At 43.0% G+C, this 25544-nt stretch overlaps 1 long non-coding RNA gene across 1 annotated transcript; it reads right to left on the reverse strand.

The window, feature by feature from the left end:
- Window positions 1-25315, reverse strand: LOC123587880. Its single transcript, XR_006707578.1, has 4 exons — window positions 24951-25315; window positions 17538-17595; window positions 5750-5845; window positions 1-688 (listed from the first exon to the last, which is right to left on the reverse strand). It is a non-coding gene; the product is annotated as an uncharacterized LOC123587880 (long non-coding RNA).
- Window positions 25316-25544: the final 229 nt, after the last annotated feature.

The following is a 25544-nucleotide window of genomic DNA, read 5'->3' on the forward strand; positions in this document are numbered from 1 at the left end:
TCCCCAACTTCCTTGGGACTCTCCTGGTCCTGACCTACCTAACAGAGTTTCTACCACCACGCAGGAGCTTAGAAAGTGGCCCTTCTGCTGGCACATCCCGTAAAGCTTGTGGATGAGGCCCAGAGGCTCCAGATGCCCCTTGTGCTGCCCAGCCCTGCACCCTCTCCAACCCCAGGCCCAGGGTGGGGAACAATCAGGTCCATAGTGCCTTTGAAGATGCATTACAATGTACCACGAGGTGTGAGTTAGGGCCCAATAATTCAAATATGCTCTGATTCCAGGAGACAAGACTACCGAAAGAGCACTGCAGATTTTAGTTCAGCCTACAGAAAGTCCCAAATTTTACTGGTGAAGGTTCTAAACTGTGGAGAGAGACTGTTTGCTAGATTCACACATCAGCGGGTTTGTACCAGGCATGAAAACCCAGAAATCAAGAAAAGGGAACCCCAATAAAGTACCACTGGAAAGTCTTCATTCAGCCTGCCTTCAGTAGTCTTTAAAAACAAACAAGAAAGCAAACAAGCATGAAACTTATCTCTCCTGGAGCAGAGGCTACAGCACTTCTCCCAGAAGGTTTATTTTGGATGGAGCTAAAAAGGCACAGGAATTGCCGCAGGCAGCCTTGAGCCCGGCAGTGTTGGGAGATCAGATCATCTCCAACCGGCTTCGAGGATGGGGATGTGGGAATCTGTAGGAGGCAAAAGAAAAGAATGTGTCTGTCAAGTTTCCCTGTCTCAGTGCTTCTGAAATAGGTGGAAATTACAGCTCAAGTCCCTTCACCATGGGAACATCTGGAATATAAGTACTTCTGTGCCTATTAAGAGGACTATTTATAGTTTTCTACGAATGTTAGGGAAAGCAATTATGTAAAATACTACTGTATTATTAGGTATTTGAAAAGTACCAGGCTTGCAATTTTAGAACTGCAAAGATCTAAAAGCAATTGAGACTTCTACGATCTGTCTACCCCGAGTCAGAAAGTACTGGCTTATTTTCCCGACGAAGCGAAATCACCAAACACCAGCTAAAGTCTCTGCTGACACGGATAAATGATGTCACCAGGCATGCCCACCCTGCTGAAGTCATGTTGGTTCTACACTCACGCCGAGCCAGAGAGAAATATGAACCCAAGTTGCCTCTGGGATTATTTGGAAAATCCCCCTGCATATAAATGTGGCTGCTCAGACGGAGAGAAGGAGGCTGTGCACCCCAGAACGAGTCTCAGCTAAAAGGGGCTTCTGCTCTGTACAACTACGCCTGATGCGGAGACCTTCTGAGGGTTGTTGGCAACTTTCTGACTTCAATATCTGCCCCTCTTAAGCACTGGCCGCACTGCGATGATGTAAGATCGTCATCTTGGGCTTCAAAGCATATTTTTGTGATCGTTAGAGTCTGTGAGCCTGGGGCAGCAATAGTAAAGGCACCAACACTCGTGAAAAGCCACCGAGGTTTGGCTGCTCCATTGCTTCAGTGGCTTTTGGACAAACTTTTGTTGCAGTGTCTTCTCAGGTTTCCCAAGAGTTGATGGCGAGGCAGGAGGAAAGTCAGAGGAGACGTCTGTGCCCGGGCTCTAGTGGGATGGCACTGGTTTTAGCCCTCAATGGTGCTTCGTGTGCACGGAGTACTTGGAGACCCAGGGACTGACCTGCCTGCGCCTCTGTCTCTTCTGGAAAATCTTTCAGGGACATGAATGATAAGCTCAGAATTATTTCATGCTATAATACCGTAGTGACAGCTGATTTTTAAAAATTAACTAATGACGTAGGGGCGCCTGGGTGGCTCAGTCGGTTAGGCGTCTGACTCTTGATTTTGACTCGGGTCATGACCTCACGTTTTGTGAGATCGAGCCCCAAGTCAGGCTTCATGATGATAGCGTGGGATCTGCTTGGGATTCTCTCTCTCGCTCTCCCTCAAAAATCAAGAATTAAACCTAAAAAAATTAACTAATGAAGTAATTCTATTTAATTCTTCCTAAATGAGAACATATACGTGTGTGCATGTGTATAAATTTATATGTGTGGATGTATATATACATATATGTATATATGTACGCATACACATTTATATGTTTTGCATTTGCATGATCCTAAAACTTCACCTTTCAGGGCGCTATGGGGGATGATCCAGTAGGTTGGAAAGTGTATCAAATGAGAATCATGGCATTCTAGATTCTAGTCTGTGCTTTGCATTCATTAGCTGCGATGCTTTTGCAAATTTCTTGGCTTTTCTAGGCCTTAATTTTATTTGCAAAATCAATATATGGGGATTCCTGAGATCATTCTTAATGCTGAGTCACTTATTGGTGAGATAAACCACATATTTGGCTTCTCTGGGCAACATCTCTGCCAGGCAGGTGGTTCAACCCACAATACGCAGAAAGAAATAAAAAAGCCAGAAACTGCAGGAACAAAGATGGTACGTAAGTACATACATCATGGTATTATTTAAAATAGGAAAAGGCTCACATGGTTAACCAAATGATGGACCTCTCATAAAACAGAATAATACATAATCATGAAAAGGTGCTAAAAGCATTTAATTATATGCAAAAAAGTTCATAATCTGCTATTAAGTAAAAAGAAGCAGGCTATAAATAGTACACATGGCATATTCCCATTTTTGAAAAATAAAATGTATATATAATCATATGTATGTGTTTTAACAAGAATTTTAAAAACATTAAAATGTTGACAGTGGTATTCCTGAGTTGTGAATGACCATAATAATCTCCTTGCCCTTATTTGTACTTCCTGCATTTTCTATTTTTAATTTTTTTTTTAATTTTTTATTTTTGAGAGAGAGAGAGAGAGGGAGAGAGAGAATCCCAAGCAGGCTCTGTGCTGTTAGCACAGAGCCTCACACAGGACTCAAACTCACAAACCGTGCGATCATGACCTGAATGGAAATCAAGAGTTGGACACTTAACCAACTGAGCCACCCAGGTGCCCCATGTACTTCCTGTATTTTTCACCTAACTTCTGAAATCAGCAAAAGATCATTTTAGTTAAAAAGCCAAGCAAGTAGGGCAAAAGCATTGCTGAAATCACATTGGCAGGTCGGGAGCATCACAAACAGATCTCTAAGTCCTTGATTTCCGGGAGTTTTGAGCAGTGGGAGTGGACACACCATGTAAACATGCTTTCCAAACCACCCCAGCGAACAGATTCACCTTGGTGACTGGCTACAGGCACACAGCCCTCAGCACCACGACCCCTGGTCCAGCAGGCCCCAAAATCTGTCTTATGAATCCCCTGGAAGGTCTTAGCATTCCGGGCATTGAGAAAAACCGGCCTGCCCATTTTTCAGAAACGATGGACCTTTTTAAAAGAAAAACTTATGCTATGATCTAGCTCTTCTTGACTTCTCAACTTACCTTTTTATATCTAAAACACGTGCATTGAGGATCTGACATTTACAGTGTGGTAATTGACTTGAAAATTGTGATCTTTTTCTAAGGAATTGCCAAACCGTTACAAGTCTTAAGGACATTTTTATTCATAACTGGCAACAGTTTTATAACCTTCCAAAAGTTTGCCCTGGAGTTTTGGTCACGTACTAACTGATGTTCAGTTATATTTCCATGTTCTATTGCATTTGACTAAGAATAGAGGATGTAGAAGAAAAAAAAAATCCTGGGTCACAGAGCCTCTGTATTTTATACAGAAAATTCCCACTTATAATTCCTTTTTTTTTTTAACGTTTATTTATTTTTGAGAGAGAGAGAGAGAGAGAGAACACAAGCAGGAGAGGGGCAGAGGGAGAGGGAGACACAGAATCTGAAGCAGGCTCCAGCCTCAGAGCTGTCAGCACAGAGCCCGACGCGGGGCTCGAACCCACAAACTGAGAGATCATGACCTGAGCAGAAGTTGGACGCTTAACCAACTAAGCCACTGAGGCGCCCCCCGCAACCACCTATAATTCTATTGTTATCAATTACAAAGGCTAAGAAGGGAATATAATAATAAGTAACGATAGCTAGCAACTTGTTGAGTGTTTTCTAGTTGTTAAGTCTATTATATGTTTTCTCTTTTGATGAGGTTGCTAATGCAGCCTACCCAATATAACTCACATTATACCCATTTTATAGATGAGGAAACGGAGGTCAGTGAGCTATGGAGCTGAGATTCGACAGAGTATAACTTGAGAACTTCGTAACTAGTCTGTGGCCAGTGGGTTCACACTGGACATAGAGAGAGAAGCTAGGGGAACACACTTAGGGGCCACTTGCCAGGAGCCCTCAATATGATGCCAGAGTTCTATGTTTAGGTTTGAAGGCCTCACTGCCTAAGCTAGAATATACATGTGCATATGTGCGTGCACATATACACCTGTATGTTCATGTGTGTATATGTACATTTTCCATCTGACGAATCCAATACCTATGTGTACCCCACTCTTCCCCATAAACCCGGAAGTGATATTTCTAAATCGCTACCATCATAGGTCTATCTGGCTTCCTGGATTTCTTCTCGTCCTGGAGGATGTGTGGCTGACACCACTCCTGTTTTCTGATTTGTCTCTCCAGAGAATGTTCTTGACCAGGGGGCATCTATTTGCTTACTTGGCTGGGCCTCTCACCTCCTCTGTGGGCTCCAACAGAGTCGACCAACCACATGAGGAGGAGAACTTCATTCAGGTGCTCTGTCCACAGCCTGTCCCAGGCTTGCACACCTCCTGAAAGGGAACAGGATGGGGCAGGGTTTCCAGGGCTACTGCTGGGCATAGGGATGATTTTGACAAATTTACAAATCAGAGTTTGATTTGGAGCTTCATCTTCTGGACGTTTTGCTACTTTCTTAAACATCCCCATTATAATCAAGACCAATTTTCTTGGGTCGCCTGGGTGACTCAGTCGGTTAAGCATCCAACTTCGGCTCAGGTCATGATCTCACGGTTCGTGGGTTCGAGCCCTTCATGGGACTCTGTGCTGACAGCTCAGAGCCTGGAGCCTGCTTTGGATTTTGTGTGTCTCTTTCTATCCCTCCTCTACTCATGCTTTCTTTCTCTCTCTCAACCTAAATTTAAAAATATATTTAAAAAAAATTTTTTTTAAAGACCAAGTTCCTAAAGCAACTCAGAACAATGGACAACTCTGACAAACTTCTCCCTCTACTGTTGCTTAAGGAAGTGTCTCCTAGGACTTTTTTTTTTTTTTTTTTTTTTTAAATTTTTTTTTTTTCAACGTTTATTTATTTTTGGGACAGAGAGAGACAGAGCATGAACGGGGGAAGGGCAGAGAGAGAGGGAGACACAGAATCGGAAACAGGCTCCAGGCTCTGAGCCATCAGCCCAGAGCCCGACGCGGGGCTCGAACTCCCGGACCGCGAGATCGTGACCTGGCTGAAGTCGGACGCTTAACCGACTGCGCCACCCAGGCGCCCCTAGGACTTTTAACTAAAACCGTGAACACGAGTGTGCCAGCCTGAGTAGACTTCTGCACCCTTAGTCTTTGAATTACATAATGAGAAACTGCTAGAAAGAAGAAATTAAATTGAAAAGTAAAACAGTAGAGCCGTGAGAAGAGGAAGAGAGGCACAGGAGAGAGGCTGCCTAAATCCTACTGACTTAATAATGAAATGGAAAAATGTAGGTGTGAAAGAAGGATTACAAAGCTATTAGGAGCTTGGTCATCAGGGCGGCAATTGAACCACTGGCAACGGATGGAGCAGAATTGCACCACAGCAGAAGAAGGAAACCGGAAACTAGAAAATCAAGAACGAAGCTTGGAGATGGCTTATAATGCACTTACCTACACAGATGATTTAATTTCACCCTGAACCACCCAAATCCTCTCTTACATATTAGGTTCCACTGGCTGCCATTGTTTGTGGAATTCTTGTCATCTCTGTGAAAGAGGAACAAAATTACAAAGGCCAAAAGTAATTACATTTTAAATAAACTCAAACCATATTTAACTCTTATCATCCCCCCACTCCCACATTCTACTTCTCCCTTTTAACCTTTAAGGATTAGACGACCACTTGGTTCTTATTTTTGCAAATCAGAAATAGGATTTGAAACACGTAAAACATGGTCATATCCTAAATCAAACAAAAATGCAAATTAAATGTCTTAGAGAAACAGTCTTAGAGAAATACTTTAAGGAAACAGTGTCTGCTATTCAAAACCTCATAATGAAACGGAGTGCCAAGGTCGCAGGCTGGCCTTTCCGAATAAAGCCCAGCTGATGGAAGGGGGGCAAATCCTCCTGGATCCAGGGCTGAGAGAGATGGCATCCTTCATGTGGTATCTCCTCGTGTTCCAGGCAATAATGTCTCCTTGTGCCAGAAACATAAGACCCAACTTTCTGCCTTCCAAACCAGGAGTCGGAACGTTCCCCATTTGGACATATAACATGAGATGGCCAGGGCAGAGAGAAGACAGGGAGGCTTCTTTATAGTGGCATCATAAGTGGGTCTCCCAGTGAGAAGATGATTCCCCAGGAAAAAGTCACCCCAAGGGTCCCCCTTAATAGTAAATTATGGCTTAGTGTATTAAACTGTACCCCAGAGGCCTAAGGGAATTATGGAAACTGCCTGATTTACTTTTACAAAGTGATTTACACCCAGGGGTGTAATCTATCTCAATAAATCTGAAGCCTCTACACAACAGTCCCCTTCTAAGGTAACAACAAAGCAAGGCGATTTCAATTATATAGTTATTTACCACCACTCTGTTCAGCTTCCCTCAGAGTCAACACCGAAGGGAGCAAACTCAAGCGTCTTTAATTTATGCTGTCACATGAAGACCGTTTTCTCACGTAATAAAAGAAAATAAAGGGAAATGCAGTAAAAGAAGACTCTCTCTCTCCCTCTCTTGTTTTCTCTCTCTCCCTAGGCACACCCCTGAGATGCTTTGAGATTTCTACGCTCTCAGACACTGCCAGGGGCATTTCCAAAGGACAGAAAGCTCTTGTGCCCACAGATGACGGAACAAAGGGTGTCTTAGTTTCAACATGACTGCTCATCATTTCACTTTTACCTGCCCGTCCTTGGGTTCTGCAATTTGCTTCATAATTGAAAGGTGAACTTCAAGTTCAATTAGTAGGACAATTCATTACCTTGCAACCAGAAACGGCAGCTGAAAACTGATTTTAAATAAGATCTGCCTTCTGTGATTTCATGCGGGGAGTCTTCGGTTCACAAAACTCTTTTCAAATTTAATATTTATTGGGGGTATTTCCCAAAAGGGCATTTGCTAAAGTTGCTGCTGCCAGAGGTTGAAAATATCGCTCAGGTAAAAGCAGCTTTATTTATACAACCAGAGACTATTTATGTCACTATTATCGATTGAATGTTCAGCCCATTTTCTTATCAGCTGAGCATCTCCCCAAAATGAAAAGCAGCAATAAGAAGCTGTGGGGACTGAAATATCCATCAAGTTTGACAGAACTAGGTCTGCACTTAGGAAAAGATGCTGGAAGTCTGGGGATTTCTCCCCAAACAGGAACCATCTCCCCTGCATAGTCGATCATCAAAAGCTCTGATCAGATTCAAAATCATAAGACACACTCACTCAGACTGATGCAGACAAATTACGTCTCTTCCTGAAAATGGTTCTGTAAGTCTAAAATTTCAACAAGGATTCGAGCCATTTCAGAGTGCATTGAAAAAAATCTCCTTTTCCTCTCGCTCCCTCCAGGTCTTCTTAATACAAAGATAACAGCTCGGTGCAAGCCCACAGACTATTCTGGATCTAGAAGTTACCTTGTTTCTCAGCAGGCAGGAGTGAAGTCTGTTGAACTGATTTCTTTCTTTCTTTCTTTCTTTCTTTCTTTCTTTCTTTCTTTCTTTCTCTCTTTCTTTCTTTTCTTTCTTTCTTTCTTTCTTTCTTTTCTTTCTTTCTTTCTTCTTTCATGTTTATTTATTTTGGAGAGCGCACATGAGTGGGGAAGGGGCAGAAAGAGTGGGGGACAATATCTGAAGCAGGCTCTGCACTGACAGCAGAGTGCCCAACGCGGTGCTCAAGCCCACGAACTGTGAGATCGTGACCTGCACCGAAATCAAGAGTCGACGCTTAACCGACTGAACCACCCAGGTGCCCCTGAACTGATTTCCAAAACGGAAGCAGCATCCAGCTCTGGGTCTCCCGGTTGGGCTTGCCCAGGCAGCGCATGCAGGATTCCCATCATGTGAGTGACGGGAGCCTGGGCGAGGTGGCCGGTGACCCTCTAGACCAAGGACAGAGGCCACATTTGCCACCCCACTGCCTCCTGTCCTGAGCCATCTGTCTCACTTTGGAACCTCGGCTTGAAAACTCATACCCTGTGAAGACTGGGTTTTTCGGTTCGCAAGTGGCTGCTTTTCCGTGATTTGGTTTTGGTCTTGGTAAGAGAAATTCCAGATTCTGTGAAAGATAACCAGTATGAGTTCACAGGCTTTTCAAACACCCGCTTCACAGGAAAGGAGAAGCCGTGTGACTTAGGGCTGAATTTTTTAAAAGTTGTGCAGGAAGATAGTTTCGTAAGATACACTGGGCTTTCATCGCAGAGAGGCAATTAGAAAATATAGATTTGTTTCACGTGTGGTTTAATTTTATGTTTTAAGAAGAAGTTGGCCACAGAGTGAACAAACTTAGCATTGGGACAGCCGAATGTTACCTGCCTTCTGATACAATGCAGAAAGTACAGGCTCCAGCACTCGGACAGACGTCTAGCCCAAAACGTCTCACCTGAATCTAGTCACCAGGGAAGAGCCAGACAAATCTAGGGTGTGGGAGATTCTACAAGACGATTGGTGTGAATGAAAAAGAAATCAAGTAATGGGCGCCTGGGTGGCTGAGTCAGTTAAATGGCTGACTCTTGATTTCGGCTCAGGTCATGGTTTCACGGTCATGAGTTCGAACCGCACATTGGGCTCTGTGCTCACAGTGTGGAGCCTGCTTCGGATCCTCTGTCTCCCTCTCTCTGTCCCTCCCCTGCTCACTCTTGCTCTCTCTCGATAATTAATAAACGTTAAAAAAATTTTTTTTTAATCAAGTACTGTAAAACAGACAAACAAGACAAAACCAAAAGCCAGAGGGACTATTCTAAGTTAAAATTTCTTGAGGCTGCAAGAGACATAACAACCCAAGGTAATGATGAACCACAGCTATAGGATGAAATTTTTTTAAGTGATAAAAAATAAATTTTATAAGACTCTTGTGGTATTTGAATATGAACCGTACACCAGATGTTATTAAATTAATGTTAGCTTTCCTCCGTGTGATAATTCTGTTGTATTGGCGGATGTCCCTTGTGGTAGATGGTTGCCGAAGTATTTAGGGGTGAGTGTCACTGTGTCTGAAACTTTCAGATGGTTCCAACAAAGCATACATATGTAAAAGAAAAATAATATGCTGTCTAGTGAAGAGGTAAGACAGACTGTAGTTTTCTTGAAGCATGGAGTATATTGTGAGGCACTCACCTGAGCTGGTTTTCACCTTTGTTCCTGGCAGCAGATATAAAGAATATTTGATGGTTTGATTCATACCTGGGAGCGAATTCAATGTTGCAGCTCTGAGGAACCAGATAAGCAACTTCAGGTGCCAGAAGTGAATTTGTCTCCCTTGGAAATGGGACTCTAATAGTGGCATTATGGACAAATCTATGTGGCGGGTCTTCTTTTAATTTCTCGTTCTGAACTCGGTCCTGTTTCAGAGGACTAGAGGAAGACAGGTTAAGGCTTGTCAAAGTCAAGACCATGGCCTCTGGCTGCTGTGACCATTTCCATTTGAAAACTCTGAAACATCCTCTTACTGTTTTGAGGAGGGATTGGGAGCAGGAGGAAACAACTTATTTTTAGAGTGGCTTTCCATTTCTCACAGGTACCAGACAAGCTTTGGATGTCAGAGCCCAGACAGCTACTGTTCCTGCCCCTTCAGCAGAGGCCACCGCGGGGGTGCTGAGCAACGCAGAGGAGAAGGGGCCGGGAATGAGACCCAGTGAGATGTTGCATTGTCGGTGGACCAGTCAGGAACAGATCCGGACCACCACCAGATCTGAGAGAAAAGCACTGGGTCTTAGAAGGCAATCTCGCAAACGTTAATATAAACCCTCTTGCAGTTTATGACACTGGACGATCACGAACAACCTAATTGGCTACATAAGCATTGGTCCAGCGGAGGACATGCACGTGACTTTGTTTAAAATAACTTAGTGGAGCCATTCTCTAAAAATAATAATAATTTGGTTGAAAATGAATAATCTATGGGGCGCCTGGGGGGGCTCAGTTGGTTGAGCATCTGACTTCGGCTCAGGTCGTGATCTCCCCGTTCTTGAGTTCGAGCCCCACATCAGGCTCTGTGCTGACAACTCAGAGCCTGGAGCTGCTCTGGATTCTGTGTCTCCCTCTCTCTCTGTCTGTCTCTCTCTCAAAAATAAACATTAAAAAAGAAAATGAATAATCTCTAATCACTGTTGGTTTTGTGTTTTTTTTCTTTTGTCTTACAAATGTTGGCAAATTTTCTGCACAAAAGGGCATTTTTAAAAACTTTTATTTCTTTAAGCAATTTGGCCCATCTTTCCAGGATTTCTCCAGTCATTTTCCTCCTTTCTCCCCTCTCCTTTATTGTAATTTATTTTCAACCAGTTATTCTGGCTCTGTGTTGGTTTGTCGGGGCCAAGTTGGAAGCAACCAAAATGTCCAACAATAGGAGTTCAGTTGGAAACAACTCAAAATCTAACAAGAGTGGATTGCTTAAATAAATTATAAAAGGTGTTTCATCTTATGCACAAAAACTTTTCAAATGCGAATGGGTAACTTGTAATATTCAATGTTTCCCAATTCCAAAATTTCACGAACACATTCCTGGATAAGCAAAACAGGTTGGCGGGGGGGGGGGGGGGGGGGGGGGCATTTCAACACTGAAATGTTCCGGGTAATTTTTGTTTCTATTTTACCATATTCGGCTTAAAATTATTGTTATTTTTATAAAATCAGCTGGGGTTCGTCACATTCAAAGAGGTCCAGTCAAGCAAAAAGAAGGTAATAATGATGGCAGTATTTGTAGCCATCCAGTGGCTGCCGCTATTGGTGGTTTTCCACCAGGATGATTTTTCTGCTGAGCGGGGTCACTCTGATTTCTTCTCGTTCCTTCTCATGGAGGAGCTGCAGGCAGAGCATCCAGGCAGAAAGGTCCTGCACAAGATAGACGTCAGGCTGAACTGACACATCTGGGTGTCTTTGGCTCAGAAACGAGAGGTGATGTCCTAAAGGCAGCAAAGGAGACTGTGGGGGAAAAAAAGCTGAGATCTGGGTCCTGAGTCTTAGGGTACAATGAGGGGTAGGGAACCAGAAGAGGGAATTTAGATCCATGTTTTGGGGAGGTGGGGGGGGTGCGGGCAGATGGGGCTCAAAAGAAGGAAGAAATTATATTAGTACTTGCATGGGAAGGAAACTAACCCTTGGGTTTTCAAACTCATTTCGATTTTTGTTTTTAAAAATCTCATGAGTAAGCAGAATTAATGAAACAGGTAAGAGCCCATTCCTCTGGCTGGCAGGCCCTGAAGGATCTTGGGGACATGCATGGCCCCTGCCTGTTGTGGGAACTACTGGCTTCGTTCTTTCGTTTACTAAACTTTGAAATTGAGATGTACGGTTGGATTTAATTTTACCTAAAAGAAATAAAAGGATTTACCTGTGTCAGATCACCTCTCAGGCATTATTTAACAAAAACGTTCTATAATGTAATGGACCCTCAAGTCTCTTTCTTCAGAATCCTGAGCCTAGCGGTCTCTCATCTGACTTGACTCTCATCTCCCCATTATCCAAGCCAGCCCCTCCTCTTCCCTGAAGGGACTCATTCAATGGCATCATCACCTGCTTCACATTCAAAGTGTTGACTTTTTTCTGCCCTTTGTCCTCTGGCCCCAGGCTCCCTCACTGAGGCTGTCCCGGCTCCAAATTCTCTTTCATTACACCTGAGCTTTCCAAGGGCTGAGGTGATGTTTTCTGATTCCAAAGAGTATTGGGCACAACGTAAGTGATTTATGTGTTAAATTGGCTTGGGAACAAGACTACTGGGGAGGAAGAGCAAATGGATAGGAAAGGAAGGCAAGAAAGCAGGACAGAGAAAGAGATCTGTGTGGGAGTTTGACACCTTGAGGTGCTAGTTCATGTTCATCCTCACTTTGACTTTTCTTTACCCTTATTCCCAGCAGGCAGTCAGCATGGCAGGTAAGAAAGTGGGAACTCCTTCAAGACAGCCACTTCCTGGCTACTGCTCTTCTTGAGGGCTTAGCAATAGTATCTGTGTGGAAAAGAAGAGAGCGAGCCTTGGACTGGGAAGGGCAGAGGTTGTTGGCTGCCCCAGTTGTGGTGTATCAGGACTTTTTTCACTCTGATGATAGACTCCAATTTAAATAGACTGACAGTTGAGGAGAACTTAATGGCTCATGAAATTGTGGATCTTGCTTTAGGCATGGTTGACCTCTGTTGCTCAGAAGGACTTGATGTCTTTGGGGCTCTCTCATGGCTCGGCTGCTTACTGGGCTGGCTTCATTCTCAGTCAGATTCTTTCTCTGTAGGATAATCCACTAAGTAGAGTCTACAGTGCACCAAGCTGAAGCTCAGCAGACAGAATTCCCATAGAGGAATCCCGGGGGCTGACTTTCATTGCTTAGGATTGGCTTAAATCTTGGGTCAGGAGCTAGTCAATCACTTATTAACTCCATCTATTCCAGGGGTGGGGTGGGATGGGGTGGGAGGAGTGGTTTCCCAAAGAGAAATTAAAGTGCAGTGGCTGGAAGAAAGGGAAACATATCAAGCAGGTGAAAACATCAGATAGCCACCACCATATTCCACAGAAGCTAACAATACCCAGGGAGCGGATAAAGCATCAGAGGGGAACAGCATCAGGGGATAGCCTATGGAAGTTCAGAGACTCCCAGCCTATTCAGAGATCTCTGTGTTCCATCTGGCATAGGACCCAGACCAACTGGATACCCATATGGAAAAAAATGAACCCCAACCTCTATTATCACTCCAACTCACCTTTATGGGATTGTTCAGTCTTGATTCTTAAGGATATTATTTCCCTCTTAATGGACAAGAGAGTAAAGGTCCCTCTTCCCACCCTGCCCTCCCCTCCTCCCATCATTTTCAACCTCCTAAGAAAAGATTCTCTTGCAACCACAGGGACGGGGGAAATCTCAGGAAACACTTAGAATGATCTTTTTACCAGCATGGAGGTATAATGCCTTAAAGGCAAATTGAATTTTAGTTCAAGAAAATAAAACAGGGGCTCCTGGGTGGCTCAGTCGGTTAAGCGTCCGACTTCGGCTCAGGTCATGATCTCACGGTTGGTGGGTTCCAGCCCCATGTCGGGCTCTGTGCTGACAGCTCAGAGCCTGGATCCTGCTTCAGATTCTGTGTCTCCTCCTCTCTCTGCCCCTCCCATGTTCACGCTCTATCTGTCTCTGTCTCTGTCTCTCAATAATAAATAAACGTTTTAAAAAAAGAAAAAAAGAAATGTGTCCTTCATTTTATTTGTGGAGGAAAATTCATGCCTGCCATGTTGCTTATTTATGGTGTCTGAAAATATTTTTCCCCAAAGAACTCTAATTCAATAAGCATGTGCTTTGTTTTCTCAAAACCAAGCATTCTCTCTTAGTCTATTTTTTACGGTTTATTTATTTATTTTTTGAGAGAGAGAGAGAGAGACAGCATCAGCTGGGGAGGGCAGAGAGAGGAGACAGAGAATCCCAAGTGGGCCCTGCACCATTAGCACATAGCCCGACATGAGGCTACATCTCACGAACCGTGAGATTGCAACCTGAACAGAGATGAGTCGGACGCTTAACCACTTAACCCACTGAGCCGCCCAGGCGCCCATTTCTTAGTCCCTCTAAAGTAAAGCCCAAGAGTGAGGAAATCTTGCAAGGCCCACTCTCTAGGTGAGCGTGTTGCTCAAAAATCACAGGGGCGCCTGGGTGGCGCAGTCGGTTAAGCGTCCGACTTCAGCCAGGTCACGATCTCGCGGTCCGTGAGTTCGAGCCCCGCGTCGGGCTCTGGGCTGATGGCTCAGAGCCTGGAGCCTGTTTCCGATTCTGTGTCTCCCTCTCTCTCTGCCCCTCCCCTGTTCATGCTCTGTCTCTCTCTGTCCCAAAGATAGATAAACGTTGGAAAAAAAAAAAAATTAAAAAAAAAAATTAAAAAAATTAAAAAAAAAAAAAAATCACAGGTCAACAACTCTAGAAACAGACCTACCCATATATAGTTGGTAGATCTTTAACCAAGGTGCCAAGTCAGTCCAATGGTGAAAGGTCTTTTTAACAAATGTTGCTGAAAGGCAGACATCATCTGGAAAAATATGAACCCCAACCTCCACCTCGCTCCACAAATATAAATTAATCTGTGCTGAATTACAGACCTGAATATAAAATCCAGACTATGAGCTAATGGAAGAAAATACAGAACTCTATCTTTATGATCTTGTGGTGGGCAAAGATTTCTCAGATAGAACCCAGAAACCATTAATCATCAAAGAACAAAGGCAATAACTTAGACATTATCAAAAGTAGGAATTTCTGCTCATCAAAAGACATTGCTAAGAAACTGAACACAGGAGCCTGCACAGGCTGAGGGAAATATTTGCAGCACAAAAATTTGACAAAGGACTTGAACCCAGAATATATAAAGAACTCAAAGAATTTACAAATGAACAGAAAAGGGATGAACAACCCAGTTTTAAAATGTGCAAGACTTGGAGGGCCTGGGTGGCTCAGCTGGTTAAGCATCCGACCTCTGCTCAGGTCACAATCTCACAGTTTGTGAGTTTAAGCCCCACATCAGGCTCACTGCTGTTAGCATTGAGCGGGCTTCAGTTCTTCTGTCTCTCTCTCTCTGCCCCTCCCCCGCTCTTGTTCTCTCTCTCTCTCTCTCTCTCTCTCTCTCTCTCTTGCTCTCAAAAATAAATAAACATTAAAAAATAAATACCGGCGCCTGGGTGGCTCAGTCAATTAAGCGTCCAACTTTGGCTCAGGTCACGATCTGGCAGTTCGTGGGTTCGAGCCCTGCATTGGGTTCTGTGCTGACAGCTCAGAGCCTGGAGCCTGCTTCGGATTCTGTGTGTGTGTGTGTCTCTCTCTCTGCCCCTCACCCACTCATGCTCTTTCTCTCAAAAATAAACATTACAAAATTTTTTTGAAAATAAACAAATAAAATGTGCAAGACTTGAATAGACATGTCACAAATGGAGATATGCTAATGACCATGAAGGCAAAATTCAACAAGGGCAAGAAGCCACACTTCCTTCTGTCTTTTGAAAGCCTTCCCCATGTGGCTTGCTGGTTGGATTCGCTAGTGGGACACAGAAGTCAGAGGGGTTGGTCTTTGAATCCTCGTTACATCTGGGACAGAAGAAGGGTGAAATCGGTCATTCGTTGGGCACATATTCTTCTGCTCCATGGCGATCTTTAGATGGGCTGAACATCTTTAGATGTGGGTGTCCCCCACACCTGTCCCTGTCCTCCAAGTCTGTCAGGGTATACAGAAAGGGAGACAATGCAGTCACTGGCTTCCCTCCTGGTCTGACGCAGGGTCCTCCCTGGTCCCACACCTCAACCACTCCACGTTTGGTAGCTACCTAATACATATGTGTCCCCAAGTTCCTACAGACCAAAGACAGCTGTCTCCTCAGCAAGGAACGTTTGGGGATTAGCACAGGCTAAGCCCCACAGGCACTTATCCGAGGGCTAAGAGCTCACAGCCATTTGCATTTCCTTTGCCCTCCCTTCCTCTTCAGCCAAGGAGTCCGAACCTGTGTTAAGTGGACTCTCAGGGAATGTGGTGTGAACAGCAATAAACACGGTCCCTCCTACGCCTTCCTCAAGGAGCTTGCTGTCTACCAAGGGACAGAGAGCAAGATGACAACACAACCATTTAGCAAAGGCAGCTTATATGGGGGCGGATGTCACTGGGTGGCCAATACTCTGGCCTGGTCTTCAAGGAGAGACGGACAATGAGTAATGCATACGGGAGAGAGGAAATCCATCTGGCTGGTAGCAGAACTCACGTGCGGGCTGAGACGCAAAGGAGGGGTGAGGGTGGGAGGGAGAGAGAGAGACAAAGAGAGAGAATGTACAAAGCAGGGTGGCGTGAGAAAGGCACCGAGTGAGTGACAGAGGCATCTGGACAGGCGGGGCGCTAGCAAAACTAATCAAACCCTGGCCTGAGACCCAGGAGAATGGCTATGGCACGGTGAGTGCCAGGGCCTTGCCAAAAATGTCTACCTCACCCCGAACACCAGGTCCCTGCAGGTCAAGTGTGAGTGGTAACACAAGATGACTGTTTACAGTTGTTAGGGGTGGGGGTTTTGTTCAGATGATCTTACTCATCTCAATTGTTGGCAGACAGGTAGCTTTCATTAAGATATTATAGTTTTATTGATGCTCTTCCACAACTAATTTTGTTTTTCCTCTTTTAGAGATAGCACCACCTTTCTTTCTTTCTTTCTTTCTTTCTTTCTTTCTTTCTTTCTCTCTCTCTCTCTCTCTCTCTCTCTCTCTCTCTCTCTCCTTCCTTCCTTCCTTCTTTCCTTCCTTTCTTTTTTGGTAGCATATTCCCCTGTTTTTGGAGTGTTTTCATGAAGGTCAGTTCACTGGAGCCTCACAGCATCTCTTTCTTAAAGAGGGAGCCTGCGGTTCCAGGAGGCCGGGTGAGCCGCCCACAGGTCATGCGATTAGGAAAGGCAGAGATTAGGACCCGGACCTTCTGTTCTCTCCACTGTCTGAGATTAAGACCTCAATCTGCTCAGGCCTTGGACCTGGGTCATGGTCTTCTGTTTTCCTTTGATGTGAACTTGCTGATAATTTCTCCACGCTGAATTGTGTTCCGCAGCCAACACCGAGGGTGCTAGTGCTCTGTCGTAAAGCCGTAACAGCTCTATTTGATAAGACCGCCCGTAATTTATTGCTGCTTTAACCTCTCGGTTGCTCGGGCAACCGGTATCCTGCATTCAGACTTGGACTATTTTAGTTAAGTCTAAAAATTTATGACCTTACAACTGCTCAGCCCATCGCTTTGCTCATGTCCTGCCCCTATGAGTCACGCTGACCCCCTAAGAATTGCCTAGAACTCTAAATCAACTAAGGGCTGTGGCGTGGGTGCATGTGAAGAGCTGGGACCAAGGCAGCCTGACTCATGCACCTGGAACGGCCTGCCACCTCCTTGCCGAGCTCGTGGGCCAGGACAGAGGCCCATTCCGCACTGATCTTTCAAGGGCCTGCCCTTTACAGCAGGATCACAGTTTACTGCAGATTAGGCAAACTCATTTCACAATAACTAGGCTGGCACACGGTTAATTCTGTAACAGAAAAAGGAGGCCAATGCCATGGGTGAAGAAACACGCACGCAAACAAACCCACTGCATAAAGTCATCCTGGGAGTTGGTTTCGGCTTCGTTCTCTCCCTCACTGCGGGTGGGACACACCATGTCCTTTGGCTTTTTCGTCTTATTTAACTGTCCCTTCTCTCCCAACACCCCTTGGCTGGACAACTGTGCTAACTTCTGATCTTCCAGCCTCGGCCCCATCCTGGCACACCATTCACGTAACCCACCTTTATTCGCGATCTGCTCTGTCCTCCCCGCCGGGGACATTGCGTAGGTCACAGGCCCCTAGAAGAGAGACACAAATGAGCAAATAATGGCAATGCATTTATTAGACCAGAAGCTCCAAGGACAGGGACCACGTGGGTCGTATTCTTTGTGCCTAGAATTTGTTGAATGCAGAAATGAACAATTTTTGAGAGTTACAAGTAAACACATGTTCAAAGAGCTATGAAAATCTTCTGAAGACAAGAACTGACTGAGTTGGCAGAGGAAAGCCTGGGCCAAGTAGAGGACAGGGGACTCTGCAAGGAAGTGACACTGAGCAGGCTGATCACAACTTCTGCCTCCTCCAAAGGCCTTCCTGGCCATTCCAGTCCTTGGGGACTCTTCTCTTCAGAACTGGGCACTTTACAGTATTTTGGCACTTCATATTCCTAATGGCATTGTTTTCTTTTTCACACGACATGTCATGTGTCCCTAATTAGACTACAGTCTCTTTGAGGGACTATAATTTATTTCCTATATGCATCGACCACATATTCCTAACTTCTTAATAGGAGGTATTCTACATTGGGAATGACTTTCTGTACAATTTATTGACTCATAAGACAAAAGGAATGCTTCCCTTTAAATATCAGTTTCTCTGGGACCTGTAATTGTCAATTTATAAACCTATAATTACCTGTTAGAGTCTGGGATGGGATCAGAAAGAAATTTAAAGGGTCAAGTATCATTACCAATTGTGGATCAATTAGAAATGCAAATAAACTATCTTTGGGTAAGTCAAAGGAACACCATTACTTGATTTACTCAGCACTTTGATTTCAACAATACGCTGCCCCCATTAAAAAACAAATAATTTTAGATAGGTTTTAATATTTATGAATACATTATTTGTCAGTTTTTTAGCAAGCAATATATCACTGAGATCTCATGAATATAAATATAGCAACTGACCCCAGGTAGCTGGCATAGAAACCACTTTTGAGAATTTAACTCTCAGAGGACTTTGTTCTTAGCATTTGTGGGTGCCCACATTTTTTTTTTTAACAGTTCCAAAATAATTTACTTTTGTTTGAGTCTCAATGTAATTATTAAAAGACTCGGGTGATTTCAATATGTGGTATTTAAAATCCAACTTAAAGGGAATTAAAAAATTAGAACTCATAAGATTTAAATCTTAAATCTTAGTTTTCATGTGTCTGTTTATAAAAGAAGAGATCCGCCCCCCCCCCCCCTTTCTTTATTCATCTCAACTTAAGTAGACTATTGCACAAATGCAACAGTGGCATCCTGTGGCTTGGCCTGTGAATGACAAGTGCATATCACAGTTGTGGCCTTGGCGGGGGAGTGGGGGGGGTGGTTTGTATTTGTGTCTACACAGAAGTACAGAATCAGTACAAAGAACATGACAATGCCAGCAGAAAAAACAACCATTCGTTATTTTTAAAGACCTAAAATCATTATAAATGAATCTTCGTGGTCTTTTATCTTTATTTCACGAGGATGAAGTATATATATAATTTAAAACTGAACTGAAAATAAAGCTACAGAAATTTGCTTATTGGGTTTTTTTAAAGCTTATTTTTGGAGGGGGAATCAACATGGAGTTTCCCTCTGTAATTTATATACTGGGAGTATGCCATTATTTCTCTCATGATGCTATCACAACATCCTATAATGGACAGATGAAATGGTGAGTTTGTCTTTCTCAGATTTCAGAAAAGGAAAAGAAAAGAGGGAGCACACGTGACAAATTGTAACTCCTACGTTAAGTGTGGGAAATGGAGTAGAAGAATCCAGACCAACCATCAACAACTGCCAACTTTTTCCCCAAGAAACAAAATGCAAGTAAATCTTTGGTGTTCTTTGATTGACACACTCAGTGGCTTTTCTCTCTAACCCTAAGTGACATCACTGTCATACTTACTGTAGAAGCTTCTAGCTTCTCACCTTTTTTTTTTTTTTTTTGCATTTTTAACGTCTTCATCAATAATATATAATGTTGCTTTTATTTAAGATTTTATGTAAATAGGATTATGGTGTTCATATTCTACAAGTTTTTGCTCTCAAGATGCAATCGAACTCTCATAAATGCTCTCGAGTGAAAAAATTTATAGAATATGAATACCATAATGCTATGTATGCAATTTTTTAAATAAGAAAAAATATGTAATTAAGGCATTTGGGTTTACACTTTGGAAAATTACCTGTTCTCATTTTTCTCCCACTTCCCTATTGGTGTGTTTCCATTCTCTTATTTATTTAGGTGTTTTCTCCATTAGATATAAATTCTATGGTAAAATAAACATATTTATTCCTTTGTTATGGATCCTACAAATGTCTTCTCCAAGGATTTTTTAAAAAGTATTATTATGTCTAATTTTGATTTTGGTATATTTTGTTCTAAAGATGTTTTCAGGTCCAAGGGGGGGGGCTCTATGTCAGTTCTTGCTCTTAGCTGCAAGCAATAGAATCAGGTCCGACTGGTTTAAGCAGAAAGGAAATTTACGAGACAGTAAGAAGCTCACACAACGTTTGGGGGTGATGGGAAAAGATGCCTCAGCCTCAATGAAAGAACACCCCCAGAACAAACTAGCTCTTTCAGAAATCCGCCACCTTTCCAGCACCGCCTCTGCCCCTCCACGCCTCCAGGGAGCCAGCCTGCTTCCTCACTTCCGCCCGAGGCCTCCGGTGGCGTCTGATTGGCCGGCCTGAGTCACATGCTCCACTCTGGCCGGGAAGCAGTCTGGGGAAATCCTGCTGACCTTGAGAAAGGAGGTCTGCGGGTGTAGGAACTAGCATAGGGTGCCCCGGATAGCCAGAAGGTCCGGGCGGATTCACGGCTAGCATTTTTACTCTAAGTTGTAAAGATGTTCTCCTGCACGTTCCAGTAGTTTCTGTGTTGCAGGTTTTCGTGTAGAGATCTTTAATTCCACCCCACCCCTCAATCTGTTTTTGCATAATTGGCTTAGGAATCTAAAGAAGCGCCAATGCTTCCATTCTTTTCTCACTCATCCGTATTTAACCTCTATCCTGTTCCACTTTCCTGCGTGCACACGTATTTGCGGTGGGCTCTCTATTCTGTTCCGGCACCTGTCCTCCTGCCCAGACCACTGTATTTTAACTTCTGCAACTTGAATGCCTTGATATCTGCAGGGCGACTCCTCGGCTCTCATTGTTCTTTTTCAAAACGATTTTTTTTTTCACAATTTCAATTTTCATATGAATTTTATAATCGATTTCGAAACTCAAACAAATTCTGCAGGGTTTTGTTTGGAATGTAGTTAAATTTAGGGGTAACTAGGCATAACTGACATTTTAGTGCTTTTTACCCATTACTCAGATCTTCTTTTATATCCTTAATAAAATTTTGTAATTTTTTCCCCATTCTTCGACATTTTACATGATGTGTATTCCTTAGGTACTTTTTTTTTTTTTTAATTTTATTTATTTGAGAGAGAGAGAGCGAGAGAGAGAGAGCAGGGGAGGGGCAGAAAGGGAAGGAGACATAGAATTCCAAGCAGCTCCAGGCTCTGAGCTGTCAGCACAGAGCCCCACTCAGGGCTGGAATCCACTAACTGGGAGATCATGACCAGAGAGATCATGACCTGAGCCAAAGTCAGATGCTTCACCGACCAAGCCACCCAAGTGCCTCTGTATTCCTTAGGTTCTTTACAGTTTTTGCTGCTATTGTGAATTGACGGATTTCTTTCAATTTTATTATTTTTTTAATTTGTTGCTGAAATATAAGCAAAGAAACACCGAATTTTATATTGCTGTTGTAACCAGCAACCTTACTGAATTCTTTTCATCACTTCCAATAGTTTATCTGTTGATGTCTATGCATTTTCTATGCCTAAAAGTAGCTTTTCATTCCCTTTCCACACTGCACACATTCTTTTCCTCCCTCTCTCCCTTCCATCCTTCCTTCCTTCTTAATGCATTAGCTAGTCTTCCTGTATAATGTTGAGTTGTGACAGCGATAATTGCCCTTCTTGCCTTGTTCTTGCTTTTAATGGGAATATTCCAGAAGTATGTGATGTAACTGCTCTAGGTTTTTGGTAAAAACCCTTTATCAGAGTAAGGAAGTTCCCTTCTATTTCTAGTTTTTCCTAAGAGTTTTTCTTTTAGATAAGAGTGTGTATTAAATTTATAGAACCAGATATGTTATATTATTTATTTTTAATCTGAAATACATGGTGAACTTTCACTGATGGATTTTTCTGATGTTCTCACAATCCTGGGATAAACCAAAACTAGTAATGATCATGTAAAAAATACACTGGTTGGATTTAACTTGCTAATATTTATTTAAGTCTTTTAGTCTACATTTATAAGTGATATTACTCTACATTTTTTTCCCCCTGTACAGGCATACCTCAGAGCTACTGCGGATGTGGTCCCAGACCACCACAATAAAGCATGTATCACAATAAAGTGAGTCAAGTGAATTTTTTAGTTTCCCAGCACATGTAAGTTATGTTTACACTATACTATAGCCTGTTAAGTGTGAAATAGCATGTCTAAAAAAAAAAAAGTCATACCTTTATTAAAAAATACTTTATCGCTAAAATATGCTAACCCCCACCTGAGCCTTCAACGAGTTATAATCACTGATCACAGATCACCGTAACAAAAACAATAATGAGAATGTTTGAAATACTAAGAAAATTGCCAAAATGCGACACAGAGACAGGAAGTGAGCAAATTCTGTTGAAAAAAATATCACCAATAGACTTGCTCAACCCAGGCTTGCCATAAAGCTTCAATTTGTCAAACAAAACAAAACAAAAACAAACAAACAAAACAAATGCAATATCTATGAAGTGCAATAAAATGAGGTATGCCTGCACTTGTACTATCCTGGTTTCATTTTGGTGTCAAGCCCATACTAGCTTTATAAATTAAGTAGCCTGCTATCCTTTTCTATTTTCTGTAATAGCTTATGTAAGATAGAGATTACCTTCTCCTTGAAGGTTTGGTAAAATTCACTAATAAAGTCGTCTAAGACTAGTTAGTGTCTTTTCTGGGAGGTGGTTGGGAGGTATGAACATTTGACTGTCAAATCACTTTTTTTTTAATGCTAAACTAGTTTCATTCGGTTTTCCGATTTCTTCAGTTTCAGAAAGATACTTTTTCTAGAAAATTAGCAATTTCATCTGTATTTCCAAATTTATTGACATAAAATTGTACAACAGATTCCCTTATGATTTTTTTTTTCACTTCTGTTGCATCTGGGATGTTTTTTTTTTTCCTATTCCTAATGTAATCCATTCATTCTGATTGCTGCATAATATTCTATTGTATAGACATCCACAATTTATTTATTCAAGTATCAGTTGATGGATATTTGGGTTGTTTCTATTCTTCACCATTATGAATAATGCTACTATGAATGTAAGCGGACAAGTTTTTGTAGACATGTTTTCATTTTGGGTGGCATATACTGAGGGGTGTAACTTCCATTTAAACTTGAAAATCAAGGAAAGTGTTACATACTAGCAGCATGCAGGGAAATACTGGTAAAGATGTCAGTCTGCTTTTCTGCCACTGATCTTAAGAATAAAGTTGGTTGAGGGGCACCTGGGTGGCTCAGTAAGTTAAGCATCCGGCTCTTGGTTTCCACTCAGGTCATGATCTCACAGTCGTGGGATTAAACCCCACGTTGGGTTCTGTGCTGGCAGCTCAGAGTCTGCTTGGGATTCTCTTTCTCGCTCACTCCCTGCCCCTCCCCTCTCTCAAAATAAACAAATAAACTTTAAAAAGAAAAAAGAATAAGGTTGGTTGAGTAACCAACTTCCGCTCCACACTTCCCCTGCCTTCTGCCAGCATTTCAGTCAGTTGAGATTCTTGTCTTGCCCAGGTGACCATGACCTACAGTCTTGAGGAATGTGAATCCTTGGTGATTCCGCCCATATGCAGTTGATGTAGTCCTTTGTTAACCTCAACCACAGGGCAGGCAGTACGAACAGACACCCTAAGGAGTATGCCCCCAGCTTCCAGGAACACTGTTCTTTGTGCAGTAGCTCTCCTTAGCTGCCCTGGATAGGCAGCACCAGCCCTCCAGTGATCACCACGACCTCTCTTTTTCTCTCATGCTTTCATGGCTTCAGGACATTGAAATGCCAGGTAGCAGTCTTAGCTCCAATTCAGGGGAACTGGTGACAGATCCCCTGGTGGAAGATCAAGAGACTCTCCAGCTGTGTGGATTGTGACCTGTGTGTGCTATGGTGCTGGGGTAAAAACCAGACACGCGGAGCACAGCCGCAGCTCTTTCTAGCATCCGCTGGTCTTCTAACAGTTCCATTCCTATTTTTCTGAGGTATATACCCAAAAGGATCGGAAACAGGTGTCACATACACACGTGTATACACATGTTTGCAGCAGCCAAAAGGTGGGAACAACCCCAAGGTCCACCAGTGGGCGAAAGGATAAACAAATGTGGTACGTGCCTAGAGTGGCATACCGGTCAGCCTACGGAAAGGAAGGAAGCATCGATACATGTTACAGTGTGGATGAACCTCAAAACTGCAATGCTAAGTGAAAGCAGCCACCACACAAATCATCACTTATTAGATGATTTCATTGATGTGACATATCCAGAAGAGGTTAAGTCCACAGAAGCAGGCAGCAGAGGGTGGTTGCCAGGGGCTGGGGAGAGGAAAGATTGAGGAACAACCACTTACTGGGAAAGAGGTTTCTTTGGGGGGTAACGAAAATGTTTTGCAGACGGAGATGGTGGCTGCACGACATTGTGAATATACTAAATGCCACTGAACTATTCGCTTTAAAAAGGTTAATTTTATGTTGTGTGAATTTCACATCAGTAAAAACAAACAAACAAAGCCCTCTATGGTCGTATAATCATTGCACACTTAGATTATTCCCAAGCTATATTTCCTCTCACGGATGATCATTTCTTTGCCACCCCCAGCCCCCCAACTCTATCTTTTATGGATACTCCTTTGAATAAATGTAGGTTTGGAGCTGCTACGAATTTCAGGATAAATGTTTCAGATCAGATACAAAGATATTTGGAAACAGAAACAAAAGGAAACAGATTGAGTTAGCATTCCTCTTTGATGTTACCTATGTCATAGATACACCTTTGAGACAGCTGTGTTTTTATCGATTTTACAGAAAATAAGTTTGGTTTGTCATAAAATCATTATTTCTCATATGCTGGGAGCCCTAAGAGACACGTGTCACTATGCAGAATCCCTTGATGTAATAATTGATTTAAAGGAAAAACAACAACCTAAGTTTTAGATGGTTACACTTGGTCCATTTGGAGAGATTCAGCTCTGTTGGTGGGAGCCACGCCCCCCTCCCCAGGAAAGCTAGGCGCCCTCTTCATAGCGAGCCCCCCTTAAGGATCATAACACAGACCAATGAGATAGAGGCAAACCCAGACATACCTCAATTTGTCAGAAGCCTTGCTCTGCTTCTCCATGTTTGGGGTCTGACACATGGTTTGGCCCAACACATTCTTCCCAGTATTTACATCCCAAGGGGAGTTTTAAGGGACACTTAATCCTCATGTTTCTGCTTCATTTTCCCTTAACTCATCAAAACAAGGTTATGAAAGATTGCTTTGATCTCTAACAGGACTTGTTCATGAGAGACATGGGGCCATTACTTTCAAAACAGAAAGCTGCACTCTGCCAAGAGTTCGGGGAGTTAACAGCATGACGTTTGAGCTTCATTCGGGGCACCTGACCTATGAGAGCCAACTGGGTCCTACCCTTGGCTCAGGGAGGCCTCCCGCCCTCCAGCCTAAGAAAGCCCATTAATTAACTGTCAGACCAGCTGTGTAACAAGTGAACTTTGAGTGGCTGTGCCATTTTCTTGGTTCCAGGCCAGAAACAATAGGTATAAAACTTACACCATTAGTGAGACATTTCACAGAGAAATGGGTATTTGCATAATGGAAGGCTGCCTTCCAAATAAAATGTGCATTGCAGGACGTGTAATTTTTAAAAATTAAAATGTAAATAAATCTGCTCACAGCA

This window comes from Leopardus geoffroyi, chromosome D3 (assembly GCF_018350155.1).
Source record: "Leopardus geoffroyi isolate Oge1 chromosome D3, O.geoffroyi_Oge1_pat1.0, whole genome shotgun sequence".
NCBI classification, from domain to species: Eukaryota; Metazoa; Chordata; class Mammalia; order Carnivora; family Felidae; genus Leopardus; species Leopardus geoffroyi.